Source organism: Misgurnus anguillicaudatus, chromosome 13, assembly GCF_027580225.2.
Source record: "Misgurnus anguillicaudatus chromosome 13, ASM2758022v2, whole genome shotgun sequence".
NCBI classification, from domain to species: domain Eukaryota; kingdom Metazoa; phylum Chordata; class Actinopteri; order Cypriniformes; family Cobitidae; genus Misgurnus; species Misgurnus anguillicaudatus.
Genome location: NC_073349.2, coordinates 30694148 through 30711167, shown reverse-complemented (window position 1 = coordinate 30711167; position 17020 = coordinate 30694148).

Here is a 17020-nt window from a genome sequence, read left to right as displayed (position 1 = left end):
AAAGGGAGGGGTGAGCTGAGGAGTGAGCCGTTGGTTGCAATTCACAAACTTACTCCTAGATGCCGCAAACAATCTACACAGTGAATCTTTAAGCCAGTCCGTGACTAAAATGCTTATTTGATATGTCTTAACATAAAATAACTTGCAATAACATATCTTAAACATAGGGCTGTCAAAAGATCAATCGCAATTAATCTCATACAAAATTAAAGATTGTATTTGCATAATATATGTGTGTGTGCTGTGTGTAACTATTATAACTATTGTAACTATTATGTAATATAATTGTTTCTTAAATACATTTGAATGTCTGTGTGTGTGTGTGTGTGTGTGTGTGTGTGTGTGTGTGTGTGTGTGTGTGTGTGTGTGTGTGTGTGTGTTATGCAAATACAATCATTTATTTTGTATGTGATTAATCGCGATTAATCGTTTGACTGCCCTACTTAAACATTCTCTCTCTCTTTTTTTCTCTCTTTCTTTCTCTCTCTCTTTAACTACATTATGAAGAAAAAAATAGACTCTGAGACTAATAAATCTCATCTATGAATACCGCATAAAAACCTGTTGTATTCAATTCATTTTCTTCACAATGTGAGTAAAGAACCAGACTAAAAAAGCTTTAGGAAAGGTGGATCATTTGGGTATGACAGAGAGAGAGGTTTGTTCTCTCCAAAAAGAAAAAAAATTACCTTTCAAGAACCCCTTTACAAAAGTCTCCATTAACACATTAAGAACAGACTCACAAAAGTGGCACTAAAAGGGCCCGCATTGATCATCTTTATATAGACGGACGTGGCTTGAAGTGTGCAAAAATAAATAAATAAATAAACAAAAGCATAAACAACCATCAGTCCACCCAACCTTTTAATTAGCTTACAGAAGGCATCCGTCTGGATCTTACAACCTGCAGCCTTGAGTCACGGCGTCCGTCACAAAAGAAGCGACGCTTCGAGGGGCAGGAAGCGTGCAGAACCCTGAAAAGCTAAAAACTAATGGACGATCTTTATTGTCCACAAGCTTTTCACATCGAGAGATGCTGCACTGAGTCACGGTGCTCTCACACACGACAAAGACTCCATAAACATGTTATCAGCCGTCATGAAACAGACCATTCCATTAAAAAGTCGAAATTTCATTTACGTGTGAATAATGCAGTAATGAATGATTCCTTCAAGGGCATATCAGTCATTTTTGTCAGCTTCCAGCCTTATACAAAAGAAAGATGTGAAATAAACTCTTATAAATGAGATGAGATGTAGCTGTATGAGTATATGAGTTTGTCTGCTCAAGGCTGTCTGTGTTAAGTCTTTGTTAGTGGTTTGGCAGAAGAATGAAAGTGTGTTTGTCACTAGAAAAACAAGACTTTCTGGTACGTGATACCTTGCGTCTCATCTCTCTGTATTTGGCTCTGAGCTCTTTAAGACCGGTTGCTTTAAGACCTCTCACTGCAAAACCTAAATGTCTTAATTATGTCTTAATGTCTTAAATCTTTTAATATTTTTTCTTTGATTTCCAATGTAAATGTCTAAAAAAATGTATTAATTAGCAAATTAACGCAAGATATTTTGTAAATAAAAAACAAGTGATCCAGTTTATGCTAAAATCAAGTAAAGTAACTGCCAGTTTAAAGAGCACCAATTATCTGATTCACGATTTTACATTTCCTTTGCAAAGGTACAAATCCCAATGTAAACGATGACGCGAGTAATCGTCTCCAACTTAAATCTCTTTTCTTGGACTACAACAAACACACGGATTGTAGATAACAGTTTACTTCCTCTGCCTGTTAACGAAGTGCTTTACATACAGAAGAAATGAGAAAACAATATATAAAAGAGAAAAAAGAAAATTTAAAAATAATAGATACACGATAAAACCTCAATAAAAACAAAGATACATGAGAATTTAGAATAACATTTAAATAAAATAAATGTGATTTTAATAAAAACAGTTTAAAGTGTTAAAAAGAATAAAACAGAAGTAAAAGTGACCAGTTATAAGATACAGAAAGATTCATCGACATACTTTAAATACTTCAAATATTTTTCACAGATGTTATGTGATTTTGATCAATTTCAGGTCAAAAATAAAATTTCTTTCGGAATCATTCCTGATGCATCCCTGATTAACCAACACACCCTACTATTTTAGGTTAGTTTTTATTTACTAATGATTTGCTAAATTCGGGGATCCTCTATCAGGTAGTACAGAGGACATAAATCTTTATTGAATTGTGAGCAAATCTTTTGAACATGGTAAGGAGCGTCACATTTCCGGCTGACGTCAGAGGTATTCAGGCCAATCCCAATGTACAGATGGCCAATCAGGGACACAGAGCTTTTCAGATCCATGAACTTTGTTTCCATACTGCACTGCCAGATATTTTTATCAGTTTTAGGTATAAATAATAATTTTGATCATTTTGTTTGGAAAAAAAACAAGACTTAATATCTTGCATAATTTTGCTTATTAAGTAAATTAATCTTGATATTAAACTATTTTAAAGATGCACCAAAATATCTATATACCGTATTTGCAGAAAAATTAATTTTTCCCACTATTAGGTATCGGCCGATTATTTAAAAACTGTTGATGATCAGGGCAGATCATATCATGGGCTAATCAAAAAGGGAAGAAAAACACATATATAAATAATAAAAACTTTATCGTAGTCCACACGTACATGGGTTTTTATATCAATTTTTCCCTCTTTCACTAAAAAAATCTTTGCATCCACGTGAACCCTCAAAAACCCGGTATGAAGTGCTGTCAAGAGCATGCCAATCCTACAGATATATCCTAACCATGCCATGAACAAAAATGTCACAGGCCAAAAACACGACAACGCCGTAACTGGAGTTTCTGAAAATCTTCACCCTAAAGCAGACGTTTTTATAAATGTTCAGTTTCAGTCATCTGATACAGTGTTTGCGTGTGGATGAACGGCCAAACAGCATAGAAAAAGCTTCAGTTTAAAAAATACCCGTGTATGTTTGGACAGGGCCCTAAACTCATGTCCAACCAAACTATAGACACCCTGGACCACAAAATCAGTCATAAGTAGTGTTGCTAAATTTATAGCAATAGCCAATAAATTGTATGGGTCAAAATTAAAAAATTTTGTATGGCAAAAATCATTAGTATATATATATATATTGTAAATTTATCAAAAACTTGTATTTATCATTACTATGTGTTGTTAAAGACAATTTAAAGGCAATTTTCTCAATATATATATATAGTAAATTTATCAAAAACTTGTATTTATCATTAGTATGTGTTGTTAAAGACAATTTAAAGGCAATTTTCTCAATATATATATATAGTAAATTTATCAAAAACTTGTATTTATCATTAGTATGTGTTGTTAAAGACAATTTAAAGGCAATTTTCTCAATATATATATATAGTAAATTTATCAAAAACTTGTATTTATCATTAGTATGTGTTGTTAAGGACAATTTAAAGGCAATTTTCTCAATATTTAAATTTATGTGCACCCTCAGATTCCCAATTTTCAAATGGTTTTATAATCTCTCAGCTAAATCCCAACAAACCATACATCAATGGAAAACTTATTTATTCAGCAGATCTCTAAATCTGCATTTTAACAAAACCTTAAATGGCCAAAAATATGAACTGAAAGACCGACATGAGATGAGTCGAACATAATGTCTCAGATCTCTGACTGTCTCTGTGTCTGTCTCATCTCATCTGATCCACTTTTTAAATCTTCACATGTATCTCAGCAGACGCGTGCCATTAAAAGTCTATGACTCCCACATGAGCAGAACAGATGTTGGTTAAAAGCTTTTAAGGGTCTGACTCTTTGTAGTTTTCTGAGCAGACTGTGTAACAGGCAATATCTGTTAATAAACCCATGACTCGGTGGGATTAATATTCATTTGTGCTGTAATTACAGTTAATCAGGCTTCAGCATTCAGCTCCAAACAACCAACACAAAGTGTTTATCATCTGGACAAATCCTTATCAACAAAACACTGCTGTTATTCAAACTGTTTTACAATACAGAATCCTAAACAAAAACCGGCTTAATCATCCTGTTAAATTCATTTTCAATTCATGCTTGTGCACGTCATCTTTCAGACTTGATCCAAAAAAGCAAATCAATTAAACTTGATCAAGACAAATTTTTTGCTAATTTAGGAATTCATTGAATAAAAATTTATTCACACCACACAGAGAGCTGTCCAAACACAAAACTGTTTTTATTGCTTATGAATTCAGTCTTTGAGCTCAATGAATGTCCTGCCCCAGCTGGCATTTCAACATCGATTCACTGTTGAATCAACGACCTAGAAAATGTGAAAAAGATCAACCCAGTGGCTTGGTTTTGGTAAACCATTCTCTACAAGCACATGAAAAAGGGTGGTTGAAGTTTGGCTCTCCTTGTGATGTCATAGGCAGCTCTTATTATAATAATACCGCCCCTTAATCTGTACTATCCAATCACGGCACTGCCATTTAGTGCCGAGAAAAGCACAATTGAGTTTTGATTGCAACAAACCACCATCATTGTGATCAGTGTTTGAATTTCATCAGCTCATTTGCATTTTAAAGGACACACCCAAAACGCCACATTTTTGCTCACACCTACAAAGTGGCAATTTTAACATGCTATAATAAATTATCTATATGGTATTTTGAGCTAAAAGTTCACATATGTGCTCTGGGGACTCCAAAGATTTATTTGACATCTTAAAAAAGTCTCGTGCCATGGCCCCTTTAATGTTGAATTACCTTTTGATTTTGCAAATTGAATCAAGTTGAATCAATGGCAAATTAACATTGAATATGCATTGATTTTTCAAATTGAATCAACATTGATATGGCTTTTAGCATTAACCACTGTTTCAACATTATATCAATGTTGAACAAACAACTGACATTATTTCAACCAAATTTCAACGTTGATTTGTAAGCATTTTTTAATCTTTGCAACCGTTTAGCAACATTGAAACGGACATTATTTTAACCATATTTCAACGTTTAAGATCGGTCATATGCCTGCTGGGGCTGAAAGATCATTTAAACTTGGTGAAGATCTGTGTAAAGGTCTACTGGTTACTGACTTTCCTGAACTGTTTCTTTACATGTTTTATACATTATAGGGTTAATCCTAATCTGTATAACTGGGTTGTCTGGGAACAGAACAGCTAATCTGTACTTGGCCCATGCAAAGGAAAATGACGCAGCACAAAACAAAATCAGGACAGACAGTTCTGACCGACCGCCTGCCACACCTCAATTAAAAGATACCAGAAGTTTAGTGTATTCCTCTTTAAATGCACTTTTTATTGACTTCCCTTCAATATTAGACCAATATGTTGACAACCAAATCTCAAAAACACAGTTTGCATGAAAAAATAACACTTATGCACTTTGAGCTCATCACACCTGTATTTACATCATGTCAAATAATGAGTTCAAAAGTTTTGACTATAATTACATTAACACATTTGGCGAAGGTGACTTACAACAAGGCATACATTTATATCGGTACGCATGTTCAAACCCACGGCCTGTTTTACTGCTAACGCAATGTTGCTGAACTGTGAGAATGACCTGAGAAAGACTTACAGATACTTGGTAAACAACATCATACATAACTTAAACCCTCTGGCCTTTAAAGTTGTGTCTGAAAACCTTTGGGAGACCTTTGACCATCTTATATATTTAGGCCTGTACTCAAAACAGTCCTGCGGACAAATGTTTGGTGTTTTTGTGCGTAACTTAATTTTGTGATCATGAGTAAGTAACCTATTTTCAGATGTGACTGAAACTTATGAGGTTTATCATGTGTGGTGAACATACCGATGTCGGAGACAGAGGCATTATACTTTAACACAATGACAGAGAGCCTTCAAGGTGTTGTGTTGGGATGTGGGATGTTGTTCCCACTCCGTGCCAGTGGTCATAAATACACCGCCGCCCACTGAGAGTCACAGGAGAGATCCACTCATCTCCACGCTTGCTCTGTCACGATCACATCTGTGCTTTAAGGGACTCGAGTGGGATACAAACTCTGTAGGAGGACACAATACTCAAGGATGTTTATTATATATCCTTTAAACACTCAGCTGTGGTTGTCTATGTTTGATTATATCTATAAAAACATACATGCCATCTGTAATGTCCTAAAGTTATTAATGGACATGAAATATTGATTTAGGTGAATGATAATATTTATTTAAAAAAAATGTTATATGAGACCATAGAGTTGTACTGGAGACATTAAGCTAACACAATGTCATACTGTTTTTTTAACACTTACTGAGGTTTTTTGCTTACTTTGAGGTTTTGTCTTTATCGCAAAGGGAAAACATTCATAGCTAAACTATAATGCAAAAACAAGAATATAAAAGCGAAATAGATTTACATAAAGAAAATAAAAATAAAAATACATTTGACTAAAAATAAATATTTGTAAAATTCCAGATAAATTAACTCGATCCACCCCCATGTCATCCAAAAGTCATCCAAAATGTTGATGTCTTTCTTTGTTCAGTCAAGAGGAAAAATTCCAGGATTTTTTATTTAATAGACTTTTGGACCTCAACAGTTCACAGTTTGAACGCAGCCTTGAAGTTCTCTAAACCAGTGGTTATAAAACTGGGGTCCGGGGCCACGAGATGGTGCCAGGAGGCCCCATGATGACATTTTATAAAATACATTAATTTATCATGAATTCCTTTTAATTAAACCTAAAACAAAATAAGGCTAATAACTAACCAACAGCACTACTTTGCATAATTTAATATGTTTTGTCTAATTAAAATGTTAAATTTTAGAAAAAATGTCATACATTTTTTTTGGGGGGAGGCCGTGAAGGAATGCACCATACGGGCCGCACGCAAAAAAAAAGTTTGAGAACCACTGCTCTAAACCATCCCAAAATGGTCTTATCTAGCGAAACTATTGTCATTTTTGACAAGAAAAATAAAAAATATTTACTTTTAAACCACAACTTCTCGTCTTACACTAGCCGCCTAACGCACCAGCAGCACCTTACATATTGCGTAATCATGTTGAAAGGTCACGCATGACATATGCGAAACTACTGCTCCTGTGTTTACAAGTGTGGAGAAAGACGACCGTTCCGACGTTGTTGTATGTGTAATGATCAGTGTTGGGGCTAACGCATTACATGTAATGTGCATTACGTAATAATGTTACTTTTCTAAAGTAACAAGTAAAGTAACGCATTACTTTACAAATGTACACATTCATTTTTAAGTTACCTTGTTACAAAAGTAATGTGAGTTACTTTTCAATTTAATTAATTCAATTTTTTAAATAATAATGTACTGAATTAAACTGAATGTAGTTACATAGAATTACACACTTTATGCATGCGCACCTGAGCGGGAACAGTTTGAGTCAGAAATGTAGATGGCAGGCCAGAGCTTGACATTTTTGACATGGAAACATGCAAAACTTCTCAGTCATAAAAACACCGGCAAGGCCTGAAAGAGATCAAGCCTCAGCCAAGTAAGAAAAAGTAATGCAAAAGTAACACAAAAGTAACGCAAAAGTAACGTAAGTATTACTTTCCATGAAAAGTAACGCAATTAGTTACTTAATATTGTAATGCATTACTTTTAACTTTCCCCAACACTGGTTATGATACTTTTTAATGTCTTCCTGTCAGTTTATTGTTTAAAATAATCCACAATTGTGCGTTTAACATATGTTACAACTTACACGTGACCTTTCCACATGCATACATGATATGTAAAGTCGCATTGGCGCATCACAGGGATAGTGCAAGATGAGAAGTTGTGGTTTAAATTAAAAGTAAATGAAGAGTTTAGTTGCAAAACGAGATAAATCAATTTTTTTTAAAAAAATTTTCAAAACATGTTTATTATTATGTTATCATGTTATCATTTTGTTTTATGGGGCTACTTAGCTATATTTTTTAAGTTATGAAGGTTTAAATCAAAACAAACCAACTGCAGTTGAATTGAAATTAATTGGAATGCACAACCAAAAAACAAGATTTCTGAACAATTTAAAAAACGGTGGTTATCTCGTTTTGCAACGAAACTTTTCAAATATTTTTTTTCTTGTCGAAAATGACGATTGTTTCGCTAGATAAGACCATCTTTTTGGGGATCGTTTAGAGCCCTTTGAAGCTGTGTTGAAACTGTGAACTGTTGAGGTTTAATAAAGTCTAATAAATTGAGAAAAATCTTGGAATATTTTCCTCAGAAAACTTAATTTCTTCTTGACTAAACAAATAAAGACATAAACAACTTGGATGACATGGGGGATAAGTAAATTATCGTGATTTTATTTTTATGAATATTCTTTTAAGCATTACATGTCTTCATTGTTTTTGTTACTTTGTTTCGAAGGCTTTATTTACTTTTTTAAGTGATTAATTTTAAGTCACTTATAAAATGTAATAAAGAGTTTTATTTTTATTTTTTTATTGTCGTAACAACAGCCTTATAACATGACAGACTGCTGCATCATAATCTTGTCAGAACTTGACCAATCAGAGTCAAGAATCAAGACACGTAAACTAACTCGGATTTAGCATAGCCTATTTCCCACACCAAAACAGGAAATAACGTCTGGATTACGTTACATTAATCGTATTAAGTAACATGAAAACATTCATGTTAGCCTACTAATATTTTTTATTTTTATCAAAACATTTAAAGTAGTAACATTTAAAGGAACAGTATGTAGGATTGTGGCCAAAACTGGTACTGCAATCACACAACTGGTGGCCAATACACAAAATGGCAACATAAACATCAGTTGGGGGCTGCAACTTCACTTTTTAAAGGAGACATTCACAAACATACAAAAAGTGCTAAACATGCTAAACATCTTAGTCTCACAGAAATTCCTCTTTTAGAAATGTCAGCCAGAAAAAAGCCCAATCTGAAAAACTGATGCTTATGACATCACAGGCATCTAACTGCCCTTCCACTTTAAAATAATTGGCTACATTTTTTGAGTGGCAGCAAAGTCAGCCAATCAGTAATAAGATTGCAAGTTAAGCCAGTAGGGGGAGCCAAATAGGTGCAAAACCACTTGTTTAAAATCCCCCACCCTAATAGAGCTATCTGAGAGAGGTATTTAGGAAGATTCTACAGACCCAAACAAAAACATTTTTGTCTACATGTCACATCACAGAACAAGAATATATACTCCGTTCAATCATTCTATGTCACCTTTAAATGTCAATATCCTGGCCAGACCACTGTTGTCAGTGATATAAGTATTTGAAATGAAAATGATTTCTTAATGTCTAGTGACATATCAGGGAAATTTTATTATTAATTTATATACATTTCTTACAAACTGTTCCTTTAAAGAGTTCAATTCCAGACTTATCTGAGTTGCCTGGAACGTATAGCAAAAGTAAGAATAAAACATGAATAAAATAAATTGCACACGTTACAGTTGATTAATCTTTAGCAATGCAATGCTTGAGCAAATATTCATTATTCACGTTATCTGAACGATACATTGTTTAGACAAGCAAATAATAAGTCTAATAAATACGTATTAACACATTTTAACTGGTTCTTATTTCCAAAAAAATAAGTAAAAGTTGGACATAAACTTAAGAAAAAACTTTTGTTTTCAGGTTTGGATGATTTGACCCTGAGTCAGTGAATCAGACACACGAGCGCCACCCAGCGCTACAGATCATGAACAGTGTATGAACTAAAGGACAAAGCTGTTTTATGTGAGTCTATGTATTTTCCTATTTTTCATTGTGAGCACCATAAGCAGCTGACAGCAATGTGTTCAAAATATTCATACATTAGAAAATTCAATCTAAGAAAATTGAATGAGATGAGGATATCTATCATAATACTCCTATCCTTTAATACTCATTAAAACAAATTCTTTGTGGTGTTGTCTCAGGCCTAGAGTCAATATATATTTCTCTGGTAATAAACCACTTTGGTTTGTGTAAAGATATGACCGCATTTCATCAGTCTGAAGATATTTATGATGTTAGATTAAGATTCATTCTATTTGTAAATGACCAAAGAGCAGATACCAGGTCATTTTTATGACTAAATAAATTGTTTGCATCTCTTGACACCAATGTCCTAACCCATGCAGTGTGACGGCTTTCCGTTAAAGTGCTGTTTATGTTTGTCGTGTGTATTGTGAAATCTCTTGATTTAATATCCGCTGCCGTCTGTGAAAACAAAACATTGATATCTCAACCCCAAGAGCTTCAGCCTCCGAAAGATCTTCTCCACAGGGAAAGAAGTTATTATTTCTATAAAAAATGATGCAGAAAGCTCAGATGTTTATCATTTTATATGAGAAAGATCAGTGATTAACCCATATATTGTAAAAGAAACACACAAACTCAGGCTGTGAGATGTTTAATGTGAATAAACAGGTCCTGGTTCAGTCCTGGGAGACTTGACTCTTACCTGTGCATATAGTAGTGGCCAAAAATAATTGGCACCCTTGGTAAATATGACTAAAGAAAGCTATAAAAAAAAAGAATCTGTAATGTTTCTTCTTCTAGGTTTTAATAAAAAAAAATCACAAAATTTGATGTTTTATTGAAGTAAAACAATTGAAAGTGAGGAGGGAAATTACATTATGAAATAAATGTTTTTCTGTAATACACACTGTACATAATTATTGGCACCCATAGACTTTTTAATGAATAAGAAATCTCCCATTGATATAAAAATATTCTTAGCACACCAAGGTGACTAGAAACATGATTTTGTCCAGTCATAGCTTCCTGTTTCCCATGAGAATAAATATGAAGTAACACAAAACTCAAGTCCCCTTAATCATCACAATGAAACCAAAGATTATAGTTCTGATGTGCAGAAAAAGATTGTTGAGCTACACAAAATAGAAAGTGACTTAAAATTAAAATCATTTTCACAATCAGGGCAATAATGAAGATGATTTAATGTTGCAAATCTGCCTGAAAGACGACGTGTGTTTATATTGTCAACAAGGAGAATAATTTAAATAGACAAAGACTCTCCAAGGATCACAGATGAAGGATTTTTATGAAATCTGTTGAATCTTGGGATCAGAAAACTTAAAAAATAAATAAGGAACAGAACCTAATTTTGTAACAAAGGTCCTGGACATCTTATTAGGATGCATTGTGTTATGGATTATATCAAATACCAACAGATAAAAAAGTAAAAACCTGACTTGCTCTGCTAGAAATTTTATGGCTAATGGGTCGTGATTTAATCTTTCTTCAAGAAACAAAAATCAGAATCAACAAAAAAATGGGTCACTAGCACAAAATCAAGGTTGTGCCACAGCCATCCCAGTTCCTGACCTAAACCATACAGAAAAAATAAATGAAGAGGAGAGAGCAGAAAAGGGTCTGGAGGAATAATCTAAAATCACTTGCCATAAATTATTCAATCTCATCAGACATTATAATACAAGACTCAGAGCTGTTATGAGGATTATTTAAAGGGGTGTCAATAATTGTGTCTAGTATAGAAAAACATTTATTTCTTAATGTAATTTCAACTTCACTTTTAATTGTTTTACTTTAATGAAACATCATTTTTTGTCATTTTCTTTATTTAAGAAACATTGTAGATTAATTTTCAAAGCTATCTTTGCTTATATTTACCAAGGGTGGCAACATTTTTGCCCACCACTGTACACATAGAGACTCCGCCCCTTTTATGGACCACACCTATTCATCACTCCCTCACCTTCAACACACTCCCTTATATTTGGACACTACCTTTTAATCCCATTTCAAAATTAGTTGTTTTAATAAACGGCTCTTTGAGGCCTAAACGCCAAATTATTCCAAACTTAATATTAGCAATAATACATGAGTTTGTGTAGTCATTTACAGAAGATAAAAATAGCTAAAAACTGTAAAAAAAAATGCAGCACGCACAAAGTTAAAATAACTAGGTTTTGCAAATCAATTCAACCTGCTATTTTAAGTTTTGGCTTTAAAAAAGTTGACATAACTTTTAAACTTAAGTTGAAATTGTTTAACTTAATTTTTTAAGTTAAAGTAACATAAAAATATGTGTTGATTTGACAAAAATGCAAAAATGCAAAAAAATTCAAGTATTTTTGTCTTGTTTTAGTAAAAATATCTAAAAATTCTTAAATTAAGATGCTTTTTCTTGATGAGCCAAACGACCCAAAAAAATAAGTCCAGTTTTTACACCAAAAATATCAAATTTAAGTGATTTTGTGCATAAAACAAGCAAAAAAATCTACCAATGGGGTAAGCAAAAAATAAATCTGGAACACTAAATTCAAGAAAAATTCAAGAAAAATTAGCTTACCCCATTGGCAGATTTTTTTTGCTCGTTTTATGCACAAAATCACCCAAACTTGATATCTTTGGTCCAAAAACTATAGACCCAATTTCCTAGGTCATTTTGCTCAGCAAGAAAATTTAAATATTTTACTGAAAACAAGATGGTTGTCACCACTTGGTGTCATGTTTAGGAAGATCTCAGAAAAATATTTTCATTTTACTTTTTCTTTCAGGCCACTGCAGAACCTGTGAAACTATATGACTTTCTTATTTTTTGTTTTGTTTTTGCTGGTGGTGTCTTGTTCAGATGATCAGATTTGAAGTTTTCTGTCTTCATTGATCAGTATTGTGGAGATGTTTATGATCCAGGATTAAGTTGTGGACATGACAGATGAGCTGTGTTTTACTGAGATAAAGTGAAGCTCTTTGACTCAGTGGACTGCTGCTGAGACTTCATCATGACTGAAGACATCAATCTGAGCTTCAGGCCTATAGAGACGGGTGGAGAAATACTGTGTCCAGTTCTGTATGTGCTATCTTTATTTTGCAATACAATAGACATTTTTAGATAATACCAAAACTGTCTTTGTCTCCAGGTCAATTCATTTATTTGTTACATAATGCGTCAGAAAAGTCAAGTTGTCTTTGTTCGAGTGAATTGCTGACTGGGGACGGATTCACAAAAATACAAATAATGATCAAAAAGTTCAAGGGCTCTATCTTACACCCGGCGCAATGCAGCGCAATGCGCGACGCAAGTGTCTTTCGCTAGTTTCCACCCTAATTTTCACGTTTAGCGCCGCGTTGTTTAAATAGCAAATGCATTTGCGCCCCCTTTGCGCCCATGGGCGTTCTGGTCTGAAAAACGAGGTGTGTTCAGGCGCATTGTTGGCGCGTTGCTATTTTGAGGCAACTAAAATAGACTACGCCATTGACCAACAAAAACCTGGTCTAAAGTCTAAAGTCAATGGCGCAATATGTTTTATGTTATTTAAAGAGCGCATTAGTAATATGCGCCAATAAACGGGAGGACAACGCGGGTTTGCTTATCACAAAGTACATGAATGCGCAGCAGCACAAAAATGCTTTAAAATATGAAAGATTAAAGGATTGAATTTAAGAGATTATTATTGAGTCTCTTGGACATATTTATAAATGAGGACTGATTATGAGACGTTAGAAGGCGCAAAGAGCTGCTTTACCTGCAGCCTGATAAGTAAATAAATGCTTTGCTTTAAACAAATGCGTCTGTTTTTAAATGTTTTTTTTAATGCTACCTCACGGATTTATTTATTATGACTCTGTACCTGTGGATATGGCGAGATGAGAAACATTTGTAAGTAATGCTTAAAAAAACTCTTTGCTAAAAAAACCGCTGTCCAAAGTGCTGAAACGTGAGGAGAGCCGTTTGTAATTTCTTTATCTCCTGTTTGTAACAAATAAAGTATTTTTAGAGTACAAACCTTATCTTACATACTTGTAAATTATTTTTTGATGATATTGGATAGCCATACATTTAAAGCAATTACAAGCCTGCTTTTTACTTCCATGACTAAAAGAAAACGGGTCTTAAAGGTTTTAATGAAAAAATAACAATTTTAATACAAGTGAAAAACAACACAATTATTTAACATTAATCTTAAACTGGGGATCTTCTTCCTGCGCTTAGTTTTTCAGTTTACAAAGTCCGTCATCTAAATAGGGATTAGACATAGCGCCAGCGCAACTTGCTTTTAAAGGGAATGAGAGCTGTGACTGTCATTGGTTTACTGCACGTTACGCCCAAAATACTCCCATTACAATAGGACCTACCCTTTTCGACCATGCGCTCGGCGCAAAAACGATTTTTCCCGTCGTTAAATTAGCAAATGTGGATTCGGACACGCCCATTTAGACGTTGCGCTGTGCGCTTTAGACAATGCGCTTAGATCGTTAAAATAGGGCCCCAAGTGATGTCTCATGAATAACCAAGCTGATGGATTTAATCCTCTGGTGTGTTTGAGCATCTACGCCATGAGATCGACTCTGAGATGTTGACATTTGCTTTGTTGGTGTGAGCCATTATTCTTTCATTTTATATTTATTCAGTTGAAATGTTAATCAGTTCGGCTCGACAGTGTTAATGTTATAAAGAGATGTTTAGTCCTTCCTTGTTAATCCTATTAGTGTCTGAATGAATGAATAGAATTGATTGCTTGTTTCTTTATTCTTCATTCATTTATTAAGAGACAATTGATTTAATCCAGAAATGTCAGTCAAAACTGCATCATCTTTAGTTTACTATCAGCTCCTAACCAGCCATCAGATTTATTTCAGATTTATTGTGTAGGTTTTTAGGATCTGATAAAGGTGTTTTTGTTACATTAGCATATATTACAAGCATTTTGTTTTGCATTGCTGAAACAAATTATTTAAAACAAATATCAATATATTTATTGAGTTATACTGCCATCTAGTGACATCTGTTGTGTAACTTTTAATAGCGTCAATATAGCTAATAATAATAATTTTTAATGGTCAATAATTGATATTGACAATCAGTGCAAACATAAGAAAAAATATGAACCCACGGGTCCCCAAAATTTCATGAGAAAAAGGAAAATTTGAGAAATAGAAAAAAGTAAAAATTGTTACATTACATTTGTAACAATATATATTATATATTGTTACAACTATATAACTATAACTATTCATCTTACACAGTTTAAATGTTTCTATATAAAATAGATGTATATATCTGATAGAAAAGAGGTCCCTCACTCTAGGTTCATTATATGTGGGGGTCCCTGCAATCATAAGGTTTGAAAACCCTTGACTTAAGGAATGGGATGTAATAATTATAATAAATATAAATCTCTTATTAAAGTTCATTTAGGTCATTTAGTTAAAGACTTATATTGAGATGGACAGATCTGAAATTGGCTAAGCGCTTATGATTCTCTTAAAAACATTTCACTACACAGAATCCCAGCTAGAAATAAAAAGTTCTAAGAACGTTCCCTGAAAGTTCCCGAATGTTCCCAAAAACATTCTGCCAACGTTAAAAGCGGCTAGTTTTTTTTAAGTTCTAGGAACGTTTCTGTTGTCTGAACGTTAGAGTAATGTTACATTTTACCATTTTTAAACGTTATGACAATGTCATGTTTTAATGTTCACACACTGTTTAAAACAACAACTGTTTATTATATTGACGTGTTTGATTGTTATGTAAATGATAGAGAAACATTGCATTTTATTATTTTAGAAAACATTATTTCTGAATGTTCAGTAAATATATTGCTGTAGAAAACTCAATTCACTTACTAGGTTTAGATGTTGATGTTTGTTTCATTTTAAGTCACCCTTATTGTGATTCGTGTTTGTTTTAGTTGGTCTCTTGACACTTGACTTTTTGCCTACTAGTTTTTTCCTGGTTGTGTTAACTTTGTGTTAATGCACCACATTTGTTATGAAAAGTTATTAGTGTATATCTGTGGTTGTTGGTACATAATGGTAAAGATCATCACCTAGTTCATTTACTAATCAAAAGTTTATTTTCTGCCAATATTGTATATTAGATCCAACTCTTTCACAGCAGTTTGTCATTAAGGAGTTTTAGAAACTTTGGACAAAAAATATCCGCTGTATAATTGGGATGCACAAACATCAAGAATCAGACTATTAATCTCGACCATGGTGACAAATAAAACTGTAAAAGAAATCATTATTTATCCATGCTGCAGTGCATGCTGGGAGTCCTGAATGAGATTTGTAATGTTAATACCCAGCATGCATTGCAGCATGAAGTTTTTCATTTGGTTGTCGCCGTGGTTGAGATTCGTGGTCTGGTTCTTGGTGTTTGTGCATCCCGGTTATACGGCGGATGTTTTTTGTCCAAATTTTCTAAAACTCCTTATTGACAAACTGCTGTGAAAGAGCTGGATCTCATTTACATTTTTGACAGAAAATAAAGTTTTGATTAGTAAATGAATTAGGTGATGATCTTTACCATTATGTACCAACCACCACAGAATAACACTATTAACTTGGCATGTTCATAACAAATGTGGTGCATTAACACAAAGCTAACACAACCAGGAAAAAAACTAGCAAGCAAAAAGACAAGTGTCAAGAGACCAACTAAAACAAACACTAATCACAATAAGGGTGACTTAAAATGAAACAAACATCAGCATCTAGACCTAGTGGGTGAATTGGGTTTTCTACAGCAATGTATTTACTGAACTTTCAGAAATAATGTTTTATAAAATAGTGAAGTGCAATGTTTCTCTATCATTTACATAACAATTAAACAAGTCAATATAATAAACAGTTGTTGTTTTAAACATTGTGTGAACATTAAAACATGACATTGTCATAACGTTTAAAAATGGTAAAATGTAACATTACTCTAACGTTCAGACAACAGAAACGTTCCTAGAACTTAAAAAAAACTAGCCGCTTTTAACGTTGGCAGAATGTTTTTGGGAACATTCGGGAACTTTCGGGGAACGTTCTTGGAGCTTTTTATTTCTAGCTGGGATACTGTAAAAAGATCACTCTGAAAATGTCTGGGCTATTCCTGACCCATAATGGGCAAACACTGAACAGAACACATGCTGGGTTAAAAATGACCCAACATTTGGTTGATTCTATGCAACCATGGGGTATAATAACCCAGCAGTTAGCCCAGGCGCGATTGCGCTCACACTACAGCCTTTCGCGCCCTGGCCCAAGTGAACCGCGCTC